This window comes from Amblyomma maculatum, chromosome 11, assembly GCF_055883805.1.
Source record: "Amblyomma maculatum isolate TAMU_Amacu chromosome 11, ASM5588380v1, whole genome shotgun sequence".
Taxonomy (NCBI): domain Eukaryota; kingdom Metazoa; phylum Arthropoda; class Arachnida; order Ixodida; family Ixodidae; genus Amblyomma; species Amblyomma maculatum.
The window spans coordinates 94,401,150-94,427,613 of NC_139354.1; the positions used below are offsets into that span (position 1 = coordinate 94,401,150).

The window sequence follows — 26,464 nt, forward strand, 5'->3', positions numbered from 1 at the left end:
ACGGTGTAAGAAAAAGATGACAAGTCTAACAAAAACAATGTTTAATGTTTCATCACAAAATCAGCGGATAAGCAGGCCAAGAAAGGAGACACGATTACAGAGCAGGTGTCTCGATGGATTCCTTTCTACGGTGGCTGCGACTGCTGCTTTTATTCACACGGAACTCCGGAGGGAGAGGGAGAAGAAATTCAAAAGACCGCAACGTTAGCAGATGAACAGTAATGTATGAGTGAACCGCCTCTGGAGAACATGTACCCTGACAGCCAACACACGGAACGAACTCGTTTATTCAATTACGCACGCAGAGATATACATACATAACGGTAGCCCCCTGGTGGTGTTTACATTCAAACAGAAACAAGGACGAACGATACAACAGGAACATGATCAGAACAGTCGTCGCGGTTCTGATGGCGACTAGGCGATATTGTGGAGGAAGGCATACTCGTAGCGACTTATGTGGCTCAAAATAACGGCTTGAGGGGCAAGTTGGTGCATCATCGTATTCAGATATGTGGCGCAAATAAACACAAACACAGCAGAACACTTACAGTTGGTAGTGTGCGCGTGTGCTGTGTATCTTCTCCTGTGTTTGTGTTTATTTGCGCCACATATCTGAATACTTATGTGGCATCCCTCCTGGCGACCAGAGGAGTAAGAAAGAAGTTGTAGGCATTATAAAGGGATGGGGAGTGGGACTAAGACGACGCTTCATACGCGCACAACCATAGAGGCTTGTTCAGGCATGAAGAGAAGAGCTCCTTTTTCATCCTTCATCTCATACCCTATTGATGCCCTGAGGCAATAAATATCGATTGAAAAAAAGAGAAGAGCTCCGAACTACCTCAGCCAGAACGTGCGTAAAATTAATTTCGAAGAGGAAGAGCAGTTGCAATTCTTTAAAGGCAGGAAGTTCAAGATTGCAATAGCAAGTCTGGCGGCTAAGTCGGGGACTGGCAGCGGTGAGGCACGCTAAGATCACGTGCCAAAGCATGCCATTGTGACCGCGGGAGGAGCAGGATAGGGAGCGAACAACTCGGTCGCAGGCCTTCGTACGGAATGTGGTCTTGTTCTTGCCCTTCTTGTTCCTGTCCTTCAAACACTTTTTCCGGGCAAGTTTGTCCGGCAGCTGCTCGAGGTGTTCTTCATCAGCGATATGTTGGATAGGCTGTAATGACCTCACTGCCTTCCTCAAGAACAGCGTTGAGAACTCATAAGGCATGACATCAGTGGTGACTAGGGCCTACTGTGAAGGCAGCTTTTGCCAGGACATCTGCTTCCTCATTTTCCTGGAATCCGGTATGTCCAGGGACCCAATTTAGGGCCATTTGATACCCTGCGGCCTCAAGGGCTGGTTGCTCGGAGAATATTCGCCGAACATTGGTAATCGTGGCTAATCAACAGCACCTCAGCAGATATCAGGTCGCACAGCACGATCACAGGCCCAGGTGGAACACTGACATCGATTAACCACGCTATGGAACCAAGATAAAGTTTGTCCAGCTACAGGCCTTACGGAACCATCCGTGAAAAGGGTTCGGAACCACTGCACTCTTAAAGTAGAGCATCGATGGAAATCTGGAGGGTAGCGACATGATTATGGTGCTCGGAGCTGCCATCCTTGTCCAGGGATACTTGCAGTAGAGAGCGGCTGGGTGGTGCAGGTGCAACGAAGAAACTCTTGACTGGTTCGAGGATTTACTAGAACATAGCTGACAATTTTCTCAGTCTGAAATCGGAATTTTAATGAAGTCATGCTAGGAGGGGAGCACCGGCTGGAGCATGGCTGACATCGGCGATGTGCGTCAGTTTTCGCAGGGAAAGAAGATCCAGAGGTTAGAACCGGCTTCAGCCAAGGTGACCGGGATCTGAGAAATCGTTTGATCGAATGCTGGTGCACCGTAACCAGTCGGATAACACAGGTAGGCCGCAGGGAGACGACGAGCAAGGAGTAAAAGGTGACCGATGTCGGCATTGCTTCCAAGAGCTTAACTGATCAAGCGGAGGGGCAGCCATTGTCTCTAGCAAGGCGGCGTCGGACGGCTCTGCCGACATGATCCAGGTTCGAAAAATCTCTTTATCTGCCATAATTCATATAAGCCGCACCTAGATTATGAGATCCGGATTCTTCACCTGGGGTTTCCATGGCAGGGTCTGTTCCTATGAAAGGCAGAGTATCAGTCGGTGGGGGCTCCTTCTTCTTCTGGGAATCCAATTCAACCCAATACCTTGATAAAAAGAAGTCTTATATGTCTTTGAGGCCTCGTTGCGTGGCCTTCTTGGCTGAGATGATGTGCCTCATTGCAGGCCGACACTGTCCGCGTATATGGAGGAAGGGCGACACTGTCCGCGTATATGGAGGAGGAGATTTTGAACGCCTCTCCTGCTGAATAAACCTGGGCTGACCATCATGGATAAATCTGAATAGACGTGGGTTGATCATCGATCCTTGACGCACTCCAGAACTTAGAGGGGCGGGGGAACTGAGCAATATTTCAAATTGAAGCTACAAGGATTGCCTACAGGGGAATGCCCAGATGGATTCCCATAAATTACTGTCACCTCCTGGTCATCCAGTGCCTGATCAATGATGGGATGAGGCCGATTGCGGTTGTAGATTGAATCTCTTGTAGGACCATGAAGATACCTGCAGAACGTTTGGCTGCCACGAGGGTGGACCCTCGAGGAAATAAACATTCTGCGAGTGCCTTCATGGAGGTAGGGCCCACGATGGAATTTGCCGTGTAGCGGTGCCTCCGAAATCCCGCGTTTCTGTAAAGTACTGTATCTGTCTCTGTTTTGGTGGACGCCTCATTGTCAGCCTTCTGATCGCGCAAACTATTGTATATTTGAATATTAATAATAATAATAATTGGTTCACACGAAGACAGAGACACAATATGTCACACTAGTTTTTTTGGACACCTGAACTGTGCCATAAGGGAATGGAGCAAGGTTGGACTGAAATATGAGATAGAGAGGAAGAGGAGCCATAGTGGAGGGTTATGGAATAATTTACCTTTCACTGACATCGCACAGTACACGGACGCCTCTTCGTTTCGCCTCCATCAAAACATAGACGCCGGCGGTCGGGTTTGATCCCGGATGCGTGATTCCGTTCTCTCAACGGTAGGGTCCTCTGAGCAGAGTCACCTGGCGACAGATAGTTCAAATATTGGAGAAATGAATAAAGTCGCATTCTGCCATGCTCGTTTCCTCAGTGGTGCATTAAATTAACACTACTTATCTGAGCACTCTGCGAATAAAACATGCTCGATTTCTGTATGTGCAACTTTTTTCTGATTTTTTTTAATTCCAAGACGTTGAAATAAGCAACCAATATCTTTCCTGGGAGGTGTTCTCCTTTAGGTTGCCTCGTGTGATATTTTTAACCCTTTATAGTCACAAAACCAGCCGTGAACAGAGCCCAAAAGTGACATTGTTACAATGGTAACATTATTTAATTATTTTCACCACAATCTTTTCCTGCCTTTAGTGAGTGTATGTTACCTTTTGGTTGCGTTCAGAGGCACATCTCGATAACAATCGCACTTTAACCCGTTCAGAGGCAACCGGTGAGGAGAAAGACGTTGCAAGAGCCTACCGTTGAGGGGACGGAATTACGCATCCTGGGTACTCGGACTTAGTAGTCAGACATCTTAACCATTGCAGCACCACGGCGGGGAAAACGTGTTTGGGTGGCTTTTTGGGGAAAGCTGCTTTTTGGTGAATCTGTTTCACGTTTAGGAACAACTCAAGGCCAGTTCACGGCAATTCACTCCCAGTAAAATGAAGTCCGAGGTTTTCGCCCAAGTATTATCTTACGCACAAAATGTACTGTCAACATGCATAACGTATTGTAAAAGACTTTCTGATGCGTTTTAGCCTAAGTATTAGGCCTTACACCCAAAATGTACTGTCAACATGCATAACCTATTGTAAAAGATTTTCTAATGCGTACAATTAGGTTTAACAAAAATATATATTTATGAAAGTGGCGGAAAGGAACACTAAATTGCTCACCTCCCACTATGACTACCCGAAGCCCTGAAAGCATCGATAAATTCGATCTAAAGACTGGCCCACTTTCATCGCAGATCAGTGGCTGTTTGACGAAGAGACGGGCAGAAGCACTGAGACGATGGATTATATTGGGAGCGCAGCGTCTGTTCGTTACAACGCACCAGCGCACGTAGTAGTTGTTGCGATTGTAAGGAGGAACGAAAATACACGGACCTGATAACTGGCTCTAGCCGAGCTACCACCACTGCCTTGTGCGTACAGAAGGGAATTGAAAAAAATATGCCTGTGTAATCACAGCCGTCGTCCGCCAACGAAGCGGGGACGAGTGCAATGCGACATAGAAAACAAATACAGAAACACTTGTGGAAAGAAGCCTCCGTCGTAAACGGCGAACGGTCCTTGTTCCTTGCACCAGCGGGCCACCACCACTCCCCACCGTGTCAGGGCTAGGGCTGGCACACTTAAGATTTGCCGCACAGCCGACCACTTTTTGTCCTGCCGAGACGCTCGTCATCATTGGTCAGGCTCGAAAATGTCCCGGGAGAGTGTAATTTTTGAGATGAAAATTGTTTGTTTCCTTTAGGAAATTGAGGCCTCATAATGCATCCATCATAATGCAGCCACTCTCCAAGGCATGCAATGTCGATAAATTTGAGTTCGTATTCTTGATAAAGGATCTTGAAAGAATGTTTACTGCCTTTCAAACCAATATGCCCTTAAACATAATGCAATGCGACATTAGCAAACAAATAACTGAGGCCTTACGAAAATGCGCAAACCTTTCTGCAGGAAACTCCCCTAGTATTTCGTCTGAGGGATGCAATATCGCTAAAAAACAGTGTACCCAGTTGTCCTTGTTTCGGACTTGTTGGCCAACTTCCAGTGCACAAAGAGAGAGATGGCACCGGCATCAACGTCGATTGGCCTAAACACCCCTTAAGGGATCCTTCGAAGACTGCTATCTTTTAATTAATAATTTACTCTCAAAAGTCCTCATCGTGCGAAGTGGTATGCTTCTTGTTTTCATATTGGGCTCGTGCCTGACATATGTTCGCACTTTACCTGCTATGTTAACGGCTGGGGGATCCAACATAATTTATTATTTGGCAGCTGCAACATTGTAGATATTATCTCCTAATAATGGTTTTACTGCGTCTTTGGAGCGTTCCGCTACTGAATACTGATTTGGTGAAGATTGTGTTCAATGGACAGGTATGTAAAATATTTTCACAGTGATGATGTTTAAGCCTGGAGGCTTTCTCCGGAGATCAAGCGCAGCCGCATGTGTGAGCACTAATGATGTCTACGCATGGCACGCGAACACATAACACCCCTGTCTGAGTGGACGACAACTAATAGAACCATAAATGCCCTCGGGGGCGGGATGTAACCACGTGGTATAATGGAAGGAACTGGGCTGCGGCGCGCAACGACAGAGCCACCATGTCTCCGACAAAGATAGATGGGGCCACGGAAAAAGAATATCTCTCACAAACACGATGAAGCGTGGCGCGAAAGCCAACTTACCGCGGCTCTAGAACGGATGCGACAACTTCGGGCGGGCCAATCTCGTGTGTCGGGTAGCTGAACATGTATCGAGATGCCAGCCAGTTACAACAAAGGATTTAAGTTTCGAGTCCGTGTTACCCAGCGAACGCATACGAACACTTATACGTACTGATGACTGAGTGTTAGTTGTTCTTAGGGGTGGGCAGTGGAGGGTGGGGGTGGTCCACCGACGACAACAGATAAAAATGAAGTGTCTAGAAATATAATCATGGATAACTTAGTCGAGCCAAACGCAAATAGTATCGCTGTCATCAGTCTCATACGGGAGTGGAACCTGCCCCATTATTTTCCTTACTGCAACTCAAATAGCGCTGCTTTCCATTCTCAAAGTGGATAACCTGTTAGGTTAGCTGTCTTTTCTGGTCGTCTTCTTCAACTGCGCTTCCAGCATGCAAAATTATTTTACACCACTATTTATGCAATTTGTATCCTTCACACATTTTATTGTTCAGTCCACCATCTCCCGTATGATGTTATTAAGATTTGTTTCTCCAATAAATATGTCAGGATTCGATTTTAAACCGCTAGAAGGTTGTACCATGAACGCTGATGGCACTTTTGCGCCGTTCTTGTTTTAAAAAGTTTTGTTCAATTCATACATCGGGTATTTTAACTTTTCATGCAACGATAATCTAAACACTATCAAAGTTATGTCAGTGGGGTCTTTGCAGGTGGATTGTACAGCAAGATGCACATCATATGCTTATTTGGGCGGAATGAATAAACGATTAATTAACTAAACCATTAAGGAAAAATTTAAGTTTTTATTTTGTCAGCCAACCCTAAATTAAGAAATTTAAGGAGATCGCCATAAAATCTGGGTCCAGTTTTTAATTTCTTTTTACCAACGATGCAGTTAGAAATATCTGACGTCAAAACCGAGCAATGGTTAGCTCCTAAAGTTGTCTTCCTGCAATAGACATTTTTTTAAAATGACGTCACTCGCATTTCTAGTACACCACATTCGGAAGTTGTCTGCCTATTTTATGCCGTAAAGGACGCCATTTTAAAAGCGAGCATTGCGAGAAGCCAACTTTAGAAACTACCAGCCAGAATATTCTTGCAGGCTTGTTGGTGCATGTCTTGTTTCAGTGTTTCTGTTGTCCTGTCTTCCCGCGCTTAGAAGCTAAAACAAGCATATTTTTGATATTGAATATCCAGGAATACATTGAGAATAAAGAAAAGTTTGAAAAAATGCTAAGCTTGCATGTTCACACACTTCAATGTTTCAGTATAATGTTAGCCTTCGAGCTCAAAGGCTAACTTAGTTAACTTAGTTTATAATATGTCTCACCACTGAGGTCTATCACGTCTATGTCGGCTTTCCACCTGCACAAAGTGTATGGATGTTTTTTTCTAGGGTTCAAAGTAACACTTGTAAACAGGTAAAAAACAACTCGGTGTCAGCAAAGGTCGCACTTCCTGTACTATACTGCACATCACTGTTCTGGAGTAACATTAGGCGACAGTGGTTGTCTAGAGAAAATGATATTTATCTCATATACTGTGTACGCGCATTCGGAGGATATTCACCGGGTTTAGCTGTTTTACGTAAAGCGATCCAAATGATCCATATATTGCTCACCGCTAATCTAAGGTGAAACGCTGTAGATACAAATTCGAATTCAATTCTAAGCCCCTTCACGCAGGATAGCCAGAGCTATTATGCACCGTAAATCATGTAACTAATTTTCAAGCCCGTATGTCCCACAGAAACTAGAAGCACGTAGGAGCGCCGACACGAACACCTGCGAGGGTGGTTGCAGACTTGGGCCCGCCTGCTGCGAGTAACATTAGCCCATGCCTCATACACCACTTGCGACCTGGATGCCAGATGACAAGGACTTGTATGGAGAGGGTGTAGCATCTGTTCTTGGACCACTCGATTGGTTTAAAGTGGTTGGAAAGATGCGCTTGTTTTTTTTTTTCAAATATTTCACCCGACAGCGCAAAGGCGGTGTATCGCAGAAAATTAGATAGCCCCGTTGCTATCATTATTGTGTAGCGAATATCTTTACTGGTAGGCAGGACGACGACCTCAATTATCAGATGCTTCTAAATGAAAGGTTACAAATTAGTTAGCTTTATAAATAATGAATCTTGCTGTAATAACGCCTTCAGAATTGCTCTGGGCAACATCATGCCGGTGCAGGCCCCTTTATGGATTGAAGTTCTCCATTCGGAAGTGTTATCCGCAGTCTAAATTGCGCATCCGCTAATTTTTTCACTCCTCAAGCTCTCCTGAATACTTCACTGTCGTGGCCTACCCTTAAGGAGAATAAGTGCCCTCATAAATAGTAAAAGAAAAACGTATTCAACGGCTACATTTGAACTTTCTATTAGGCGCACCGTCGTCCACCCATCTCAGTTCAGTTCAGTTCAGTTCAGTCGTTCAGTCGTGTCCGACTCTTTGTGACCCTACGGACCATGTCACGCCACGCTTTCCGGTCTCTCACTATCTTCCTAACAAATAATAACTTGTTCTGCAGTGCCTCGAGGATGCCATCTAACCATCGCGTTCACTGCCTACCCCTTCTCCGGCGACCCTCAACCTTTCCCAACATCAACTCTTTCTCCAGCGACTCCTCCCTTCTCATCAGATGACCAAAGTAGATCAGCTTTAACTTTAGAATTTGACCCTCCAATCAGCAGTCAGAGTTTGTGGTCAACAATGTCGACTGATTGGATGATCTTCTGGCAGTCCAAGGAACTCTCAAGAGTCTTCACCAGCACCATAATTCAAACGCGTCAATTCTTCGGCGGTCAGCCTTTTTCACAGTCCAACTCTCGCCTCCATACATCACAACTGCAAAGACCATAGCACAAGTTATACGGATCTTGGTTGGCAGACTAATGTCTCTGCTCTTTACTAGGCTGTCAAGGCTAACCATTGCCCTCTTTCCCAGAAGCAGGCGTCTCCTAATTTCATGGCTGCAGTCTCCTTCCGAGGTAATCTTTGAGCCCAAGGACAGAAAATCTGTCACAGCTTCCACTTCTTATCCATTGATGCCCACCCATCTACAAGTAGGCTAAATATCTATCATTTCCTCACGGCGTGGCAAGTTGTCCACATTGATGTGAGGGAGCTCTAGATACACCTGACAGGTGCAAGCGGTATGGATAGCAATTGCATCCTTTTGTATAATGTGAACATTTGACAGCAATCACTCTAAAACCGTCAGATTTCACTTCAACCATCCTAGGTTGCTAGTATGTTTCTTAGCATCTACGCGATAACGAGAACGACAAGTCTTGATCACAACTATTGTTTAGGTAACAGTCTTAGCAACACAATATAGAAGGAATGAGACCTCCGAAAACTACTGTGATATGCACAATTTATTGTTTCATCAGAACTCCAGATACATCGGAAGCATTTACCCACTTGGTCAATGCACCACAGCAGCCAGCCTTGGGACGACACGGGCGGGCAGCGCCACTCCTGCAATCTGGCACCAGTGATGGTTTCTTCGATGAGGATGTCGCACGCACTCACAAGAGGGTCCACATGCATAATTCCGATGTATGGGGTTGCACTGAAAAATAAAAATTACATCTTGGGATGTCGCACAATCCATGAGCATCTATATCCGCCTCTTGTCACGCGCAGTAAGCACAAAAAACAATCTACTTTTCAAGGCATCACTGAAAGGTAAAGACCTATATGAATGTTGCGCAGAAGCCAACAACCCAGCACATTTTATTGTTGCAAACAAAATACTAATCACAAATGGCGCATGGTAGAGCTGTGCGCGTGAATATTTCTGCGGAAACTTCGCTCTCGCCATGGTATTTCGAACACGAATACGAGCCTTAACCCGACAGACCACTAGGCTAAAGAGGTATACCTTCATATTTATGGTACGTATCAGTAAACAATAATTTTGAAATATCTTATGGGTAAGATATAGTTCATTACAAAGTGAAAACATTTGTGGAGGTTTATCGCGGTTAAACCAAGTTATCTGAGCATAAGCTCTGTGAAGCATGGCTACACAAAAGCCTCGCACCTTCGCCGAAGCTTTGGCGCACCAGGACCGGCGCTCACCTCTTCCATAAGGAGACTGAGCAAGCAAGCGCCGACGAACCAGTTGTTAAGCCCATCGCCTAGTCTCGTGGCCAGTGAGCGTTGAAGAACCAACGATGAACGAAATATTTGAAGCTGTTAACTACGTCTTCTTTCGACTCAATTTCAAGCGCACACGTCAATGCTCTTGTGTGCTGCAGTGTGAACAGCAGAGCTCACTCTCTAAAAGCAATTATATACTATCATAATACCCAGACATCCGGCGCCACAAACACAAACACATGCGAAGAGACACAACACACGCGCTGATCTGAACACTCTTCCTCTTCTTCTACACCCAAGTACATCTTCTCATCATGCACTTCTTTGCCAAGGAGATAGTAGCACTTTCTTCCCCGCTGAACATAAACATCTTCCAAGCACGGCAGTCAACAATTCTGCACTCAAGCACATCTCCGCACACCTCTTCTTTGACCAGAAACTCATACCACGCTGGACAGTCACCAAGATCACCACATAGTCACATAAGTCACACACTAACAACCAACCACCACACATGTGCAGTAGGACATGTCCATCCAAAACACATCACTTGAGAAGTCCCTATGTCATGAAAAAACTGTTACATTAGGAGGATTTGCCGAATTTTGAAATCAGAGTTATGGCGGCAAATTAGGATTTTTAAAGACTGGATTGGTATTATATGTTACGCATTACACCCTGCGTGGGTTAGTGTGAGGATTACTGGCCGCCGTCTGTGGCTCCTCAATTGGCTCCTGGTTCAAGTACGTGCCCTTCGTTCTTCCCTTGATCTAATCCTCTAGTTGTGTTTTATTATCTTGAGCATGCATATGCCTTAGTGCACAGTCGGGAATGCTCAGTCGGAAAACCACTTGAAAATGATATCTATAAGGCTTGCTTTCCTCCGTGGCCTAAAGATAACCTGTCATTCATAGCCGAACGATTCTGGTTAGTTTCAATTTCCACGTCACCCCTTAACAGCAAATGACAAATATGACTCTGCATCTATTCCACGTCATCTGATCTGGTGAAGTCGCATAGCTATCCCACGATTAGGCAAGCAGCAGAGTCAACTGTTACCTGCCCTTCACCGATAACGCCGCTTCCGTAGTACCGCTTAATGCTAGTACCGCTAAGCAGGTGACGAGTCTCAATTCATAGGACCGGGTATGATTGGTGACGGTTGGTATGACTTCGTAAGAGCACATGATACAGGCGATCGTTCTGTCAGATTTTAAGAGATGACAGGAATCATACCCTCATAGAGGTATACACTGTCGAGTCACACCAATGAACGCGTAGCTTAAACCTCCCCTAAACTTCCTGTTTCGTATCTATATATTTGCAAGTCTCTCAAACAAATGATGTAAGCATACGTCGAATGAGAATTTCATCAATCATGTTGTTTGACCTCCAAACGTAGAACAATAAGGAGAGCTTCCATACAATTTCGCACTGCAGCAAAACTTGTAGTCTGTCTCCTCACTCATCCAAGTTGCGTTTACCTCTTTTGGCACATGCGTCGTGAGCCATCGTGCGAAAAAGTGACGCAGTTTTACGTGCGTTGCCAACCCAAATTTCTGCAAGCTGGAATATGTTTCCCTACATCTGTATACAATATGTCATCTTAATTTTCGGTTTTGAAAATTGTTTTTCTTTTTGCGACCCATTAGAGATTTGAAGTTCAAGTATTGTTGGGGTTGTCAAAGCGAAACATGATGGCATCCAGCTCTCATCAGGTAGCTCAGAGAAATAATCGTGACTTCCAAGATTCAGACGCTCGTCTTCAGATCATAGAGCGACAGTTGTACTCAATGCAAAAGTCGAGCAATTTGTCCAGGACATACTCTTGACCTCCAGCTCATCCACCAAGATCAACTACCACTGTCAACATTTATCAAATCATTTATCCACCGTTACAAACTGATAATATTTGGTAAAAATGCGATCGCGCCTTTATTAAAAGACACTCACGGGTATTGCTTTGCCAGTCAGGGACGAAGAAGGAGGCCTTAACTCCACGAGGATTTACATGCTACACATCATAGTCGCAAAGGAACAAAGGAATCGAATCGTCAAGCTGATCTAGTTCATCGAGAAACAAATCGTCCAAAGCATGGGAATGAAAGCAAGCAAAATGAGATGCATAAATGCGGGGAAAGTACGCTCGCGGCGAAGCGGGAACGAGAGCGTCCGTGGTAGGCACGGATAGCGTATAATGCTGACATATTTTGGCACTACTCAAAAGCGATGTCATTAACTACGGTGTTCTGCCGCTAGCGCAGGAGCCTTGAAGCCCGTTCCCCACCTGAGCGAAGATGCGTAATTAGCATTTAGAAGTCATCGAAACAAATTTCAGACATTTGTTTTTCCTTCAAACACGTTAGGGAACATATTCTTGAACAAAGGTAAATATGCTTGAACGAATATTGCTCCAAGATATTGATTACGCCACCCATTTTCACACTCCCCCCCCCCCCCCCCCCCCCCCCCCCCCGCTGTTACGATATACCCGCTTCGTGCGCCGCAAAAGAATGTGACACGAAAACAGGATCAGTTTTGCTTCGAACAGAAATAAATACAAGACCAAATGAGTGTTTCTGCAAGTAAATCCAAATTATTTATATTTCAAAGCTCTCCACAACTGGTTCTGGGAGTATGCCCTTCCTAAATTTAGAGCACGGAAATTACTAATCAACAGTGGTCGGAGAAGCAGAAAATATTGTAGTTAAGCCTACCCAATTTTCACCTCGAAGATAAAAACGACATAAAAACGACAGTTGTAACTTCTGTAAATACATAATTGTTTTGTCTAGCATGTTTATAATTTTTTTTAAAGCCTGTAGTTAGAAGTTTTTTGGTGTTTTATGTATAATTTAAACTTGTGAAAAAAAAAAAAACAGTTTACTACGCTCCACTCCGGGAAATAGAACAGTGCAAGAGCAAAACGATTTTCACGATTTTCTGATAAATTTCTTTTTTTAGCCAGTTTTTAGGCCCCGCAGTAATTCTACGTAGAAATAATGTACCAAGGAACCTCAGTTTAGAACTTTCCGAACTGAAAATATATACATGTCAGCACACTTTGCATTTTGCGCCGCTTTACATTGGGCTTTTCACTTCCAGAATTAGACTGCCTTTCTTCTTTAATGTTGCAATTTTATATTCAGATTTTAAATATATTTTTTTCTCTTCGGAATCAATTCAAGATTCCGTTCGTATTAGCTCACTCATGCATATCGAGCATAATATGCGCATGAAGAAAATAGTACATTGTAGAGCGGCTCAGAAACTCTCGCAACCGCTCAAGCCGCGCACAACTCTTGAGCATTCTCCGTCGCCGTCGCCCTCCAAGCCATGCTCATTTTGGTTTGAAGGTAGCGCGATAAACGAGGACCAAGAGTAGGATTGTCCTTCTACTCTTGATGCTCGTTTTTCGCGCTACCTTCAAAATGAACCAGATTCAACTCGCCCAACTTTCAACCTTAACCTCATTTTGTTTAGTTTTTTCTGCTACTCCTCGTGCTGTACATAAGTCGCTTTGCGATCAACTCACGCCGGAGCAGCGATTGTTTGAGCCAACTTCGCAGCGCGCCACGCCGTCACAGTTTTCGAACTGTCTTATCTAAGAACGTTGGTGCAGTTATAATGATGACAGGAGCGATAACAATGACGGTGCATTTAGCTGATGCTGATGAATGATAACAGTAACAATAGGGATGATGTTGACAGCAGCGATGGCAAGTCAACAATGTCAATTCAACTAATGAAAATTATAACGGTAATAGTAGCGATGACAATGACGGTGTATTTAGTTTATAGCGATAATGATGATAGTATCGATAGCAATGATGATTGCATTTCGCTGTTTGCGCTTTTAACGGGCTAAAGAGCTGTCTGCAACCGTTTTTTTTTTTTTCAAGCATTCTTCAGGCCGCCAATATTTAATCCGATAACAAATATGAATAACAAAGATGAAAGCGGACTTTTCTCGGTGGACAGCTCTCACACTTCAAGGCGGTAAAGCCCTTCCGAGGAGCTGCTGTCGAAGGAAGACCACATAAAAGTGGCAGTCTTCATAATAGAACATCAAAACAAACACAACAAAATGGTACAATCAAACGTTACTGAGATCCCTGTGATAGGAATCCAAGCTCTTGGCAGCACTACAGCAGAGCCGCATTTCTCGCCTGGTGGCGAAATGTGAAACGCCCGACGTCGCCAGAGAAGTCTGTCTGCTGACTTTTCATGCACGCGCAATGAACAAGGTGCTCCAGGTGGTTTTTCGAAGTACAGAGGGAGTAGGCTTGAGTGGCCGCCGAGTGCGGATGCAGTCTTCACGGGCTGCATGAAATTTCGCGTTCTAACGTGGAGATTGGCAAGCCACCTCCAATATTCCCTGTGAGGAAACGAAGAAAGCTACAGAAACCACGCAGAGAAAAATTATAGGCAAATGGACTGCGTTTTTCGCCAATTTTGCGGCTTCTCTTTTTCGCGTAACATGTCAGCCAGCTATACCTAGAGTGAACCCACTGAAACTGTTCAGACGCTGACGCTGCACATGTACGACACGACATGGGAAGCCGGGCGATTGGAGACGAATGGCAAATATGGAGACCGCAGAGGTACGGAATGAAGGCATGAGGTTATTATACAAGGCTCATAGTTAACCGTGAGGAAGTAGAAGCCGCTACCGCTCGCGATCGTGGAGGCACAGATGGAGAAAGGAAAGATGACGTGAAGTATACTCAGCTCGACGAAGGAGGGCAGGTGCTTTTCACGCCAGTCAGTAGAGGCGCAAAACACGCACTTGCCTTCATGCATGTATATAATCATCCTGCGGCCATGAGACTGCCTGAAAAACTTCATACAGAGTGAAGCAGTGACAGCGATAGACGTGATGAAGATGGCGGCCGGACTCGATCCCTCCAACAGTAAGGACAACGGGGTTGTACTTAACCACAAGAGGAACTCGATTATTTTTGGCGCCAGCCAAACCGAGAAGACAGAAAAGTACGCAGAAATTATCCACAACTACTGCGGAGAAGATCTCATCCACACATTTGCCTACTTAGCGTCTCCTGAAAATTGTGGGAAGGCATACCATGGAATACCTCTGTACCACTCCTTGGAGCATATCCTTGAGTAGTTGCAGCCCGAAGGCTCAGCAAATCGTCTAACACAGTGCTTTACTCCTAGAGCAAGCTGGGATGTCCCAACGGATCTCCTACGGAGGTGCGCCTCTGAAGTTCAAACTTCGTCGCAAGAAATATGAAGTTTGCGAATCGTGTGGCAGGATTGGACAGCGTTCAGATGTCTGCCGGACCCCGACAACGTAAAATGTAGTGGGTGTGCAATGGAGCACCCACCGCGGGAGCATTGCTGTGAGCCAAAATCCGTGCTTTGTGGTAAAGACGGTATTCTCGTGAACACGAAGTGCAAGGAAATGTCTCGCATCTCGCATCTCGTGAAGAAGAAGGCGTGGAACAAGCTAACACAATAGCTACAGAACACCACCAGCCGCAAGCTCAGATCAACCCTGGCCGAGTAGGCGAGGCAGATCTAACAGCAAGCCAGTGCGATAACTGAAGGCTAGGGACGAATCATTTCCCAGGCAGGACGGTAGGATGACGGAATGATAGACCAGACAAATGGAATGTTTCAACTCACGAGACCCGCCGGACCCCTGGCGGAGGAGCGGCAAAGTGTGAGTTTCTTGGACATGGTCTGCCAAAAAGACCTGGCTAAACTTAGGAATGCAAATACACCTTAGAAGTATGCTACAAAAGTCTTAATAGCGTGATAGAGTCCCTTTTGGGGATCGATGCGAATACTGGGGTGTAATGTGAGCATGCCCGAGACCTGGGGACGTATTCGCCCCCTCCTGGATCCAGCGAGCTCGAAAGCTCAAGCAGGCATTAACCTCACGAAAATTAGCCTGGTTTCTAGTAGGCAACGAGAACTTCATTGGGTAGTTACATGACTTACACGCTGGCGATATTTTATTTATTTATTTACATGATACTGCAGACCTCTTTGGTCCAAGCAGGATGGGCAAAAACAGTGTTAAGAAGAAATAACAAAGGAGAAATTTTTGCGTGTCATGCACAGATACACTTCTACAAATAACCTGGAAGCATGAATCGGTACAGATGACCATTCTGATTATGTCGCTAGCAAAAAAAAAGAAAAAAAAAGACAATAACTCTCTTATAGGTCAAAAACATTGCAAACATCCGGACAAAAACTCTCTCAGTGGTCAAAAACATTGCCAATGGCTTCCCTGAATTTTTCACAAGTGAAAACCTCCCCAGGCAGCACATTCCAGTCCTCGATAGTTCGTGGAAAAAAGGAGAATTTTTTAACGTTGGTTCCTGCGAAATGGGGAGTTAAGCTATAATTGTGTGTGTGTCTTGTTTTTCGAGTGAGGGATGGTGTGACATAAAGTGTTGCCGATATTCCGAGCTTCCCATGAATTAAGGAGTGTAAAAATTCTAATCTTGCTATCTTTCGTCGGGTACAGAGCTGTTTTATTTTGTTCGTTTCCATAAGGAAAGATGGAGAATCAGAATTTCGATATTTGTTATAGATGAAGCGAACTTTTTCTACCCGCGCGATGTCTTTTTTCGTGTGAGGGTCCCACACCACGGCAGTGTACTCGAGTTTTGGCCGGAGACCCCTTTTGGATATAAGCAGGAGACCCCTTCCAGATGACCCAAGGGAACCCAATGATGAGCTTGATGTCCCTATAAGTGGGGCAGAAGTGAGAGCAGATATTCTCCAGCTCAGAACGAACACCGTGCCTGGCCATGATTGTGTCACTAAAGGAATACTGTAAAACCTAGTTGATAATACTTAGCCGCACAAACTCAGCCAGTGCAGGAGTGCTGGAAGAAAGGGGAAATACCTTAGCAATGAAAAACTGCTGAAAATATTCTCATACCCAAGCCTTGTAAATCGCTCCAAACAGATGATTTACGGACAATACTCCCAATATCATGGTCGATAAAGCCACTGGAGAATGTCATCTTAACCAGACTCACCAAATACATCTACAGGCAGCACCTTTCTCGCGGGAAGTGATAGGGTTCCGATCCCACCTATCGACACAGGACTTCATGATCCGATTGGAGCATGCATTTATCTGAACCAAGACCCAAGTTGCCAAGGTCGTTATTGGGCTCGAACCAAACAAAGAATTTGGTGATATCTCACACCATGCATCCATGGACGACCTGTCACATTGAATGTAGGGACAGAAATGTATAATTATGTCAAGAAAGTCTTGAAATGATGTAGTGCCCGCTTTAAATTCAGCCACGGCACATCCTCACCCTTCCCTCCAGGCAGTAGGGGTACACCCAGGGCTCGGTACTCTCGCCTCTTCTCTTCAACGTAGCAATAGCGCGATTACCACAACTACGGCATTACTCGTATTTGAATTTAGATTTTTATGCTTACGACATTACATTATGAATTAGTCGGGGCAGAATTGCTCAAATTGAATACAAGCTCCCAGAGGCAGTGGACGTGGTCGTGCGGTTCATGGCAGAATGTAGGCTGCCATGCTCGCCTGAAACATCAGAAGACTGTTTACAACCTACCGTACCTGCGGATCAATGGGTCTGATCTGGCGCTAATCTGCTAGTTATAGATACACGTTTGGAGCGTTTTCATTGCCGACTAAAGAAAAATGGCGTCCTATCTTACGACAAGTGAGCTGAACAGATTTCTTCAAAATCATTCCCCTTCCATAATCCATTTTAGCGCACGCAGCATTCGCAAGCATTTTGATGACTTCGACTGTCTTTTTTCGTCATTCAATACCCGGTTTTCAATAATTGCTGTTTCGGAGACTTGGCTGAACATCGATGATAAAGATCTGTTCTGTTTCCCTTCCTATGCATCGGAATACTCACATCGGCAGTCGACTAACCATGGTGGTTAAGCTATATATATAAGGTCCAACATCCCATATAAACGCAGGCCCGACCTAGAAATCAGCGTCACTAACCGTGAATCTGTTTGGGTGGAACTTGCCAACAATTTTCTAAATACAGACCGAAAAAACTTTATTCTTGATTGTATCTATCGCTCCCCATCTTCATCTGTCCCCGACTTCTGCACTGCTCTCGAACGTGTCATGACGACTTTAACTGCCGAAACTAAGAACATCATAATTACAGGTGATATTAATATTAATCTTCTTGACAACAGCTCCTCTGATACCGTCAATTATGCTACATGTTTTCAAAGTTTTGGTTTTGAATCCCTAATTACGCTACACACGCGTTGTGTCATTGGTGGTGGAGGTTTTAATTGACCACGTGCTATCTAACCTAGCATTTCCACCAGACACCGTCATTCTGAAGATTACATTACTGATCACTACCCAATTTTCATGCGCTTTAATTCCCAACCTGAACAGAGCGCCATCTCGTATACCAAAGTTGTGCTTGGTAAAGAAAAGTTCGTCGCTGCAGTTACTAACGCAGTTACTAACTTATCTCGGCGAACGACCTACAACAAGCCTTTTCGTGTTTCTTAACGCTCCTGATATCTTTCATTCATGCCAACTCCCAGAGACGTAAATGCAAGAAAGTTATTGCGTCACCCCAAAACCCATGGCTAACCGACAAACTCCTAAAGGCAATGCGCACGCGCGACAACCTTTACAAAAAGACAAAGAAAAAACCGTTTAATATCAAGCTTCGCGCTCGCTACAAAAGATTCTGCAATTGCCTATCCATGCAATTAAAAAATGCTAAACGACGTTTTTTTTTTTTAGCAGCGAATTACATTCGCAACACTAAAAATCAGTGGGATGTAATTAACGCATTCCTAAATAAAGATACACAACAGCTGCCGATAACGACTGTAACCCACGACAATGTTGTTTATTCTAGCCCTCGAGAAATTGCCGATGCTTTCTGTAATTATTTCTCACTTCATAACTCAGTGCTAGCACCCCATTACAAGTTCGGCACAAATAATCCACCTTATTCATTTCTCTTATTCCCAACAAGTCCTGACGAGGTTGTTTCCATCATTTCCTCTCTAAAAATAACCGGCGCAGGTTTCGATGGTGTTCACCCTAGCTATATAAAACTAATCGCTCAACCCACATCTCTTGTTCTTTCTAATATCATCAATAGCCTGTTTAAGACCGGAATCTTTACTCACAAACTAAAGCACGGCAGAATCACTCCGGTGTTTAAGAAAGGTGACCGCTCCTTGCTAACAACTTATAGACCAATCTGTGTACTCAGCAAAAGAATTCAGCAAAGTAATTGAAAAGTTGGTTGAGAAACGCTTGACCAAATATTTCAATAACTGTAATGTCCTTTCTCCTTTTCAATATGGATTTCGCCCAGGCTACTCTACTGACCTAGCAATTTTATATTTAACAGATAAACTTAAAAAGGAAATAGACGCAAGAAACTGGACTGGTGCAGTATTTATAGACCTCACTAAAGCATTCGATTCTATTAACCACTCAATTCTTTTCATGAAACTAGAAGCGGAAGGAATAACAGGCCCACCATTGCAACTGATAAAAAATTTATTGAAAGACAGCAGCCAGCTAGTATGTAGCGCAGGCATTTATTCCGATTAAAAAACTAGTAATATAGGCGCACTACAAGGCTCAATACTAGGCCCGCTTCTTTTTCTTGTCTATATTAATGACCTGCCTAACCACCTGACTTCTTCAAAATGCGTCTTATATGCCGATGATACTACAATCTTCACTTCAGACAAATTCGCATCGACTGTTGTTCGTAATCTTAACAAGGACCTTGCTCATATTTCAAACTGATGTGAACTTATTGGGCTCCAGATTAATCCTTCAAAAACTTCTTTCCTTTTATTCGCCTCAAGACAGATAACTATTGCATCCCCACCGTGTATTCGAATTGGCGAGCACATAATTACACCAAATGATTACTGCATCTACTTGGGCGTGAAGTTAGATTCACATTTAAAATTTCATCTGCATATTGTCCACGTCAAAACTAAACTAGCATATGGCATACGCATACTAATCAGAGCACGAGCCTTCATTTCACATTCTACACTGATGTATTTGTATTATTCATTCATACATTCCCACATCACCTACGCCATTGTAGCCTGGGGAAACACTTATAACACGCATTTAATTTTTCTAGAAACGATTTAAAATCGGCCACTTAGAAGATTTACTTTGTGCCGGAGTTCCCGGGTTCGAACCCGACCTCGGCGGCTGCGTTTCGATGGAGGCGAAACGAAGTGGCGTCCGTGTGCTGTGCGATGTCAGCGCACGTTAAAGATCCCCAGGTGGTCGAAATTACTCCGTAGCCCTCCACTACGGCTCCTCTTTCTCTCTTTCCACTTTCACTCCCACCTTCCTCCCTTCCTTACGGCGCGGTTCAGATGTCCACAGAGCAAGTGTGACAGATACTGCGCCTTTCCCTTCCTGTGAACCAACCAACCAACTAGAAGATTTACTTACACCTTCAATGACTCTAGCTCTAAGCATTTACTTCGCAGTCATGGAATCCTGTCAGTCGCTGAACTCGTTAAATACAACCTATGCACATTCTTCTACAAGTTACTAAACGACGAACTTCCAGTATCACTTATCCCACAAATTTCACTAATAAATGATAACAAAACGCGAGTCGCAAGAAACAAAAATTTATTACTTCCTAGAGTACGAACAAATTATGCGAAACAAGTTTTTCATTTTTCTGCTGTCATGGACTGGAACGCGTTACCATCCATCGTCAAATCCCTTAACAGAAACAGATTTGCATCCGAAGTTAACCGGTTCTTTTTAACAACAGAAAACGGATACTGAATAATGACTATGTTATCAGCTTTGCGTGGCATGTATTTTTTTTAACATGTTCAAAGTCTGTACTGTGATGCCGTTTTATGCATATATTTTATTACTGTTTGATTTGATGTTTCACTTGCTTGCTCAGTTTGTTTTTTGTTACAAAAAAATTTTTTTAATTATCAACCTATTTATTGTCTACGTTCCATTTATCATACTGTGAATTATTGCTGTCCTGTATATTAATCTTTATTTGTCATTTATCAGAGGTCCCGATACAGTCACTGACTCTGGGACCTCCTTGTGTATGTATAAGCTGGAATGTACTGAACCGATATAATAAAATTGAATTGAATTGAAAGTGGTTATACAGATTCCGGTACAAGGACAGCAGGTCCCTCGGATATCGCAGATTTGTATACTAATCTCCTCCTCCAAGATAATGGCTATAAAGGAAAAACTATTACGAGGATTGAGCGACATGTGTCTCAAAGAGCCTCTGTAGCCGAATTTCGAGCTAAGAAAGGGGAACGAACCTTCTGTTCATAATCCAGACTATTATCATTAGTGAAATCAGCTGCTCTCCTCAATACTTAACCCCTTGAGGCAGCAGAACGAGAGAAATTGGAGAGCCTCATTCCAACGATTATTAAAAAAACCATAGGTCTCTCGTGCTGTACTTCCAGCGCGAGCCTCCTGCAACGGGCATCCATAACACATGCCATGCGATCGCGGATCTGTGCGGACCTCGCAGGTAGAGCGACGCAGCTTAACCACCACAGGCAGATCCATACAGGAAAACTAGGGATCGACACTGGTAGTACCATCCAGCCAATATCTGAGACAAGGCTCTATGGTTACAAGCTATGGATACTCCCGCTGCCAAAAGCATGCATCCCGAACACCATTAGGAGCGCCGAGAAAACAGAGCTAAAGTGCTCAAATGCCACAGCAGAAGCTTACAAGGCACTCAAATGCGGTTGCCTGGAGCCGCCTCCAACTGAGGGATTCCCATACCCCCTCCTGGTGAGCCATAGCCCCCAGAAGAAACAGCAGAAAATTGTATGTGCACTGTGCCTTGAGACAGACCCTCGAACACATCGTCCATGACTGCCTCGTTTTCCCGGGGGGGGGGGGGGGCGCACTCTGACGCCACAACTCTAGGAGACCCTGCTGCGCTGCTCGGACCCTTAGCTCCAGCTAGTTCCCATCTAGCTGGCTTGGTATGCCGCCGACCAACAACGTTTGCCGGCATGTGTCTCAGGCGGGGCCCACGCCTTAGACGCAGGCCATTCCGCAGACGTTCCTAGTGACGGAAGGTCAAAGCTGTTTCATCCACTGGCGTAAATAAAACGTTCTACTCTCTCTCTCTCTCTCACTTCGCAGTACAGATACGTTCCTACTGAAGCAAAACGGATGTCCGAAGCCGTGCTGTGTCGTCGCAGCCGCAACAGTGCGCAAAACGCTAAACGATAAGACTCAGGTGTGAATCTATACAGGCTCCTGTGTGAGCTTCTCGCAAGACCCGTTTTTCAACCAGAAGGTGCTGTCGTGAGATATCTTCCATTGCTCGTAAAAACAAAAGGAGCGACGTTCTTCCCTCTGCGTCTGCTCAGATACGTCGGCAGTTCACCAAAAAAGCTTGGATCGGTATTTAAAATTCCCAATGGTTTATTACATTATCTAGAAAATGAAAGAGACGGAATTTCCTTTTTATCGATCCCCGCGGGACTTGTTTTGTCGATTTTCTATGCCCTCTTTCTGTTTCGTGAGTGCTCTGAAACCAAAAAAGAAACAGAGATCCAGCGTGCGACTGCCTCGACTCGCATATGCGTAGCAATGCGTCTTCATGGATAGCCGCCTTCTCATTTCTATAACGACCGAGAAGATATTGAGGAACGAGTCCTTTTGGTTGTAAAACATGCCTTGCGAAGCAGCTTCCTTACAATTTTGTCACTAATTGATAAACAGCGAAAATATGTCCTCAGCGCAATACAACTGCGCACCTGTAACTCGACCGACGCCACACACACGGAACACTCTTCGCGTCACATGATTCATTAGTGCAAACCTAATATCATCATAAAGGAATACCAACCATTTCTTTAAAACTGAAATCAATAATCAGTAGACAGGCTTTCATTGATCTTGGATACCACCTGCTTCCCAACCCAGCGTGCGGGTTGTGTCCCTGCAGCGCTTGGGGAACGCGGGGGTTACATGGCCAATACATCACCATGTTTTTCTGTCAATTAGCATTCGTGTTTGTAAAGAGACCTCTTTCGATCTGTATACTTATTCTTCGATTGAAATATTTCCTTTAGCAACTTCATAAAAAAAAACCGCATATACATTGCATGTGCCTAGTTTCTCAATGCTGATAACAGTTTTGTATATTTTAAGGATATTATACAACTATATATATATACCGGGTGTCCCAGCTAACTTGAACCAAGGGTTACAAAATAATATATTTGAGGTAGGTCAGTGAAACCAGTTGCATACAACTACCAGCCCGCTTGCGCACTACAGGCAATTTTTTGTTTTGCAATTAGTTAATTGGCTAATTATGTTAATTTTTCTAATTTAATAAATATTCACTTTAGACCAAAAATGTGAATTGGAAAGTTGTAGAGCACCTTCGGAAACCCCCATTCCATTAGTTGCGATAAAGAAAGTCTCACGTTATCTTTTTTTCCGAGGTCAAAAGAAAGCCCGCGAAATACAAATAATACCACGTGACTAGCGCATTTGAGCCCAGCGATCGTGGTGCTCTCAGTCGTGGTTTGAGCGAACGAAATCAGCTGTGGCCGTGACCCGATGGTCCCGTTGCAGCGGCAGGCAGAAATGTTGGCGATGGTTGGAGCGAGCTCGAGCTCGCCCGTCGTCACTGCGATCTTGGCCAGGCCTGTGCACCGCAGCAGCCTACATCACAACAGGCGGATGACGATAAAGACCGGCAAATGAAGGTGCAGCGCTAATTTTAGTCGAGTCACATGTCATCTCGCCCCTTTATCCAAGCCTGCATGCGCAGATTCAGTGGCTGATACCTTATCGCTCATCCGTTTGCCGTAAAGTTCGCTGATGGGAGAGAAGGAGGGTTTGTTAGAATCCCGGTGGTGTCGGCTCGCCGCTCTCGGTGCTACTGCACCATCACGTGGGCCGGCTGTCGGACGCGGGCGAAGAAGCCATCACAGGCGTATCGGCCTGCCGCTTTAACGGGGCAAAGGAGACACGGCCGCAGCTAATTTCGTTCGCTCAAACCACGACTGAGAGCACCACAATCGCGGCGCACAAATGCACTAGTCACGTGGTATTATTTGTATTTCGCGGGCTTTCTTTTGAGCCCAGAAAAAAAGATACACGTGAGACTTTCTTTATCGCAATTATTGGAATGGGGGTTTCTGAAGGTGCTCTACAAGTTTCCAATTCACATGTTCGGTCTAAAGTCGATATTTAACCAATTAGAAAAATTAACATAATTAGCTAATTAAGTAATTGCAAAACAAAAAATCTCCTGTAGTGCGCAAGGAGGCTGACAGTTGAATGCAATTGGTTTCGCTGACCTACCTCAAATGTATTATTTTGTATCCCTTGGTTCAAGTTAGTTGGGACACCCGGTATATATATATATATATATATATATATATATATATATATATATATATATATATATATATATTATACATAGCGGGCGCTGTCAATAGCGACTAATCAGCGCAAGTTGTGTGCTGTATTGTAGACGTGAATGAAAACTTTCTTGTCCCTAATTCACTCTGCTTCTTGGAAATCCGCGGTAGTCTTTCCAGTCACCAAGGCGGAGTGCATGCTGTATATCGCGACGCGCCCGGGCAGGTCGTACAGGTACAAAAGAAAGCTCGCGGTGTACGCTGTGAAAGCTGCGAGCGCAGCCGTCGATATCCCAGTTTGCGATTATCTGTCACAGATGGCGCTGTACATGAGAAGCTGCAGCGCCGCTCAGTGATTCTTTGGGAATCTATAGTGCCACGCCTAGACGCCTGCGCCCTCGTGTGCCACTTGTGAGCCACCTACATTGTTGTCGTCAGTGCAAGTTGGCACGCAGTACTAGTACACACTGGAACTGAGGATAGTAAGAGAAGGGTGCAGCTCATGGGGATTGCCTTCGGGTGTATTTGACGATGGCACTAGGTCTTAGTTAAGATGCTCTGGACGGAGAAGAACAAACATGCAGTTAGAGCAAGCAAAAGCAAGGAGGATTTGGGTTTCATGAATAAGCACGCTTTGCGGTGTCCCAATCGGTCTAGGCATTGCGTTCGACCAGCCATTGGGCCTCACGCTTCAAGTTCGTGGCCTTTGACAGCATTCACCCCAGGGTTGCTCCTGCCTATCACTTTATCAGGGTCAAATTTCTCGGACTCTTCGCGCACATCAGGCTATTCTACGTCTTTGTAATGGCTGTACAGTTTGCCCTCAAGTTGCATACCAACACTTATATACAGTTTGTTTAGAGGTCGCAATTATTGTAATCTTTTATTTGTTTTCAAAATGACAAAACGGGCGTTCAGACACATTAATGAATATAGGTTCTAATATTGCGGAATGAAGCGCACTTCTTTCGTTTGCAGCAATCGCTCCTTATTTTATATCAAATAGATATGCAGCCTATCGTAGCTTCTAGCAGAATACGGACCATCCGGTTTTACAAGACTGCCTATGCAAATTGGATCAATTTTATAATTTACACCTTGCTTATTAGAATGTCGTACCTTAACTTCAGTATTGTTCTTCAGGCAGAAAATTCAAAGCGTATTGGACTTACAGGTACGAGGCCACACTGCTCTAAGTGAATAAGAAGAGCGGGATGCGCCACTGCAGGGCTTCTGAAAGAAACGCGAAAGTAAATGTCGAAGTCTTAACTTTAGATATTCCGATCGACCACTTAAAAGTCTTTTGTGCGGGAATTATAAGTACTCTGCAAGATAAAGACAAAAGATCGCATACACATAAGTCATGCAGTATATTGATAATATCCTTCACTTCAAAACAATAAAACTGTCCGAACCCGTGGTCCGCACTAAAGGATTCACTCCCCATGGTCATCGGCGATAAAACACAGCCTTAAAAATAACGGCAATCTCTACCTTCGTAGAAGCTTTAAAACATATTGATCGCCAAATAAGACAAATGGCTTATTTGGGACGTGAAGGGTGGACAAACAATCAACGTAAAAGCGCACTGTGACATCGATCAGCCAGAAAATGTTAGGGGCACAATGTTCGGGAGTATGGCCTAGGAAACGTCAATTTGTAATACAGGAGTAATTCGATATTTAAAGCCACTCTCTGACATCCGAAAAGCTAAACAAATCCTGACAGCCTTCTTATTAAACTTCGTTGTTGAAATAGTGTACCCTTGGTCAGAAGTATGAACTCACTGAGGCCCATTGCTCTTTAGTGTGAAAGCACATATGCATGCTTCGCGCTCGCAGTGTTGACAACGAAGAAGCCAAGTTTCCTGCGAAAGTGGCAATTAATAACGAGATGACAGCGACCTAGAATTACATCATCTCATAGGCAGAAGGCGCAAATGGGCCGCCTGCTCTTCACGGTCAAGACGACTGTGGCGAAACGAAATTCATGGGCGTTGGCTGGGAAGCCCTGCGATGCGACTTTTCGATATGAGTCTTGGCGGTGCACATGACCTAGCTCCCCGCACGAAAGTTCAATTTTCATCGGTCAGGGGCATGAGAGACGTCCGTATTTCGCAGCGGTTGCGCATCGTTTAACCCTTGCTGCTGCAAGTTACAGGAAGGTGGACGTGAGGAACGCGAAGAAATGATGCCTAAGCTGGAGCAGAGGGGCACCGTGCGGCAGCGTTCGTCGTAAGGTAGTACAGCTTGCTGAAGGGTTGAAATTCATTAACAATGGAGGAGACAAGGACTTCGTGTACCTCCTCGCGAAGCCCGGCTGCAGGTGGCGACGCACTGCAAAGCGCCTCATAACTGCTCATGTCGAGAATGGGTC

General features: G+C 44.6%; 1 long non-coding RNA gene across 7 annotated transcripts in view; it reads right to left on the reverse strand.

The window, feature by feature from the left end:
• Positions 1–8,919: 8,919 nt before the first annotated feature.
• LOC146174426 (uncharacterized) overlaps positions 8,920–26,464 on the reverse strand; it is a 493,807-nt gene continuing 476,262 nt past the window's right edge. For 6 of the 7 annotated variants that reach the window (XR_014701718.1, XR_014701717.1, XR_014701715.1 and 3 more), the window contains exons 6-7: positions 25,261–25,321; positions 8,920–9,128 (exon numbers count right to left, since the gene is read on the reverse strand). This is a non-coding gene — a long non-coding RNA (uncharacterized LOC146174426). Of the gene's footprint in view, positions 9,129–25,207; positions 25,322–26,464 lie in introns of all 7 variants that reach the window. The other variant, XR_014701713.1, reaches the window with a different exon arrangement.